The 3,832-nt window shown below is 51.9% G+C and overlaps 1 pseudogene; it reads right to left on the bottom strand.

Annotated features, from left to right (window-relative positions):
- Positions 1–225: 225 nt before the first annotated feature.
- Positions 226–2,032, bottom strand: LOC123139013 (flavin-containing monooxygenase FMO GS-OX-like 8; annotated as a pseudogene).
- Between the last annotated feature and the right edge of the window lie 1,800 nt (positions 2,033–3,832).

Here is a 3,832-nt window from a genome sequence, read left to right as displayed (position 1 = left end):
TTTTTAAGTCTCATCACAAAGCCAAGTGTTGAACAGTTGTGGAACTGTTCTTTCGTAAACGTGGGATGCACATACAACTTAATTTACTACAAAATGCACTTATATAAGCGGTCTGTGACACGGTATCGTTTATGAAAACGAAAAAGATATATCGATGACGACCGTGGAAGCAAGCGCGGAACACGACATGTCATGGAATGGAAAGCCCGTCTGGTTCATGATCGATCACTGTGCTTGTTCGAGAAGACCAAGTGATTGTTTTTTCGTAGCAGCACGAGTAGCAGCTTGGGCCTGTTGTGCAGACAAGCGCCACTCCTCCACACTCTTGCGGATGGAGTCGCTGTCTTTGTACTCATCGAGGAAGGTCTCGAGGTTGTCCAACATGGTGACGAAGGACGACACCAGAAGCTCGTAACGCCATTTCTCCACGCCAGGGAAGTCGCAGTACTTGCCCCCGAACTCGTCGATGTACTGCAGATCACAAGGCAACAAACAATGTCGGTGTAAATGTATTGATTAGCTACTCTACCCGTCCCTAGTAGCAACGTACGAGCGTCCAATATGGTCATGCACGTTTTTTTTTTTGCGGGAACGTGCACGTTATATATAGTCGTCGATCAGTACCGTGGTGTCAAACAAGCTGACGTCGTGGGTGTACTTCTTGGGCACGCCGGCGATCTCCCTGGCGCCGTAATACTCCTCCACGGACCGCATCATCTCCTCCTCCGGCGGCAGCGTCCTCTTGCCGGACAGCACCTGCGCCACCCATTTCGCCTGAGCCTCAAAGAACCAAGGCGCAAATACCTGCAACAAAATGCATCGATTGTTTTGGTACGTGCTGGAAAGGACAAGGTCTCATGATCGATCCCGACCTCAGGATGTAATGCAACGTGGCTAACTCGCTCTCGACTGTAAGTACCTTTATGGGTATACCGATGAAGGAGAGGGACGGCGCCAGCGACGGCGGAAAAACGTGCTCGAACAGCGGGCCCACGCGGTTGTCGTCGACGGTGACCGCTCCCTCCGTATCCAGGAACGGGAAAGAGTAACTGAACCCTGTGCAGTAGATGATCGTGTCGGCGAGGATACTGGAGCCGTCGCCGAACACCACCCTCCCGTCCTCGCACAGCCGCTCCACCTGATTAACGTTGCCGGACGGATCAATCATTTCGTTTTGCATGCATGTATGCATGCATGTGGAGATCGACATGACTGGAGCACGGAATAAAACATACGTGCAGTTGTAGGTGCAGGCTGGCGGCGTGCTTGGCAAGCACGCCTTGGCCAGCCCCTGGGTCACCTCCTCCATGGACTTGGCGGCGAGGTGCACCTCCTTCGCCACCCTGCGGACCTCCATGGTGATGTCCTTGCCGCTCTCGCCGCACCCGACCACCACCACCACCTCACCGCGGAACGGCTCCGGCACCCTGTACGAGTGGCTGTGCATCTGCCTCCCCCTCCACGCCTCCATGCCTTGGATGCTCGGCAGTCTCGGCTGCGAGTAGTGGCCGTTGGCCACCACCACGGCGTCGAACACCTCCTCCACCACTTCCTCGGACTTGCCGAGATCGACGGACCTCACCGTCCACTGCCGCGCCGGGCCCGGCGCCGGGGCGACACGCACGACGCTGGTGTTGAGCCTGACGGACTCCATGAGCCCGAACGCGGCGCAGAAGTCCTTGAGGTAGAGGTACACCTCGCGGTGGCCCGGGAAGCGGCGGCCGTCGCGCCCGTCCTTGGGCGCGAACTGGAAGTCGGTGAACCCCATGTTCTCCCGGGCGCTGATCAGGCGGAGGGACGCGTACATGCTGCCGTGCACCTTCACCGGCGCCGCGGCGCCGAGCGGGTCGGCGCCGTCGGTCCTCGGGTCGTACACCCACTGCCCGCCCACGTCGCCGCTCTGCTCCAGCACCGTCACGTCGTGGCCCTCCCGCCGCAGCTCCCGGGCCGACGCCAGCCCCGCCATCCCGGCTCCGATCACGCATACCTTCTGCCGTTGCAATGGCTTGATCTTGATGTCGTCGCAGACCATGTCGATATTCGATCGAGACGTAGAGTGGTGGAGGAGGTGATTGAATTATTTGATCTTGTCAAGAACCGAATGGCATCGTTCTTCCTTTATTTGTGCGCAATCTCAGTGTCAGATCAGCCACTCCACCTACTGTGCTGTAGAAAGTTTCGGTGGTGTAGTGAATGCCATGTCACCCAGTTATTTAAGAAGAGAGAACATACAATTAGCTGGTAACCGAGACATCAAAATATTTGTTGCAGATGCTCATCAGGTCATCATTGCGAAATAAAATATTTGACATGCTGTGCTCGTGGAAACCAAACTACATAGCGCAAAGTATCTAGTGGAGCTGCTTAACCATTTGTATTTTGATCATCGCCACCTTTTCTATCTTTGCTGATACAACTACTCAACTTTGTTGTTTTGTTTCTCACCATATTATAGTAAATAGCATTAAAACCACCACTTTTGTGGCATACATTTCAACAAGAAGCTACTACCACTTTTGTGCTAATCCGTCGCAAATAACTACTCCCTACATCCGGAAATACTTGTCGAAGAATTGGAGAGAAATGAATGTAACTAGACGTATTTTAATTCTACATACATCCATTTTTATTTATTTCTCCGACAAGTATTTCCGGACAGAGGGAGTACCACTTTGCATTGGCTACCGGTTCAGCCGGGTTTTTTTGTGTGGGGGGTGAAAAGGGATTTCATTGCTCAAGGAATTACAAGGTCGTTCTTACACAACATAGGAACATCCGCAGGCCCAAATCGCAGCCACACAGTTTGTTTTTGCGGTGGTAAAGGGAGTTTTATTGCATAGATATAGAGTTACGGTCGAGATGCTACAAGTCCTCAATACACGGTGGGATCGAGCCAAGCCACACAGCCGTGGCACGCTTAGATCGGCTATACTTTGCCAACCGATCCGTAACTCTATTTTGCAAGCGACTAATTTTTTAAGAAATAAACTCTGTAGTACCTAGTAAGGCCTTGATCTTCAAGACTATCTAGCCATACGCCGAGCGGGTGAGTGCATCATTCGTTAAATTGGACACAGCTTCAAGCGAATCTGATTGCACCACCATCGGAAGATCAAAGTGTTGTATCGATAGAGCCATATCTTGCATCATCGCATGTAATTCTGCCTCCAGTGGATCATTGCAGTGGAAGATAAACCGGTAGGCTGCTAATAGAGTATCCCCTTTGTCGTTCCTGATGACCATACCAGCAGAAGCCGAGCCATGCATCATCTAGGCAAAAGGAGTCGTCGACCGAAAGGGTTAGCTGACCCGCCGTTGGGGCCGACCAAGGAATTGCAGGAACCTTGCACACCTGGGTTGCAGCACCATTGTCTGAAGAGTCCATCTTTCCTTTTAGAATTTCTTCCGTGGAAAACACCCAGCGAGTTTAATTGATTTGTAGTAGCTGTCCAAGTAATCGACGGTAGCTGGCGCTGGGGGCGCATCCTTCCCATGTGACAAGTCATTGTGAATTTGCCAAATTCGTCATGAACGTCAGCAGAACACTTAGAGAGCAAAGTAAATTACCATTCCTTCCCATCCATAATGAGTAGGTCATCTCCTGGAATTGGCCATCTTCTTCGCATATTGACCCACAAGGTTCTTGCCTATGTGCATGCATGAAAAGAATCCTCCTCCTCAATGCCACAAAGCGGGCACGTTGATCTTGTCGACAAGTGGTATCTTTTTCCTTGATGGGTTGCCAGCGTTACTAGTGCAGAACCGGCCTTTAGTGCCGGTTCGTAACGGCCTTTAGTGCCGGTTTACCAACCGGCACTAAAGAGTGGGGACT

The sequence above is a fragment of the Triticum aestivum genome, chromosome 6B, assembly GCF_018294505.1.
Source record: "Triticum aestivum cultivar Chinese Spring chromosome 6B, IWGSC CS RefSeq v2.1, whole genome shotgun sequence".
Classification (NCBI taxonomy): Eukaryota; Viridiplantae; Streptophyta; class Magnoliopsida; order Poales; family Poaceae; genus Triticum; species Triticum aestivum.
Note: the sequence above shows the minus strand (reverse complement) of the source record. Positions and strands in the feature narration are given on the sequence as shown.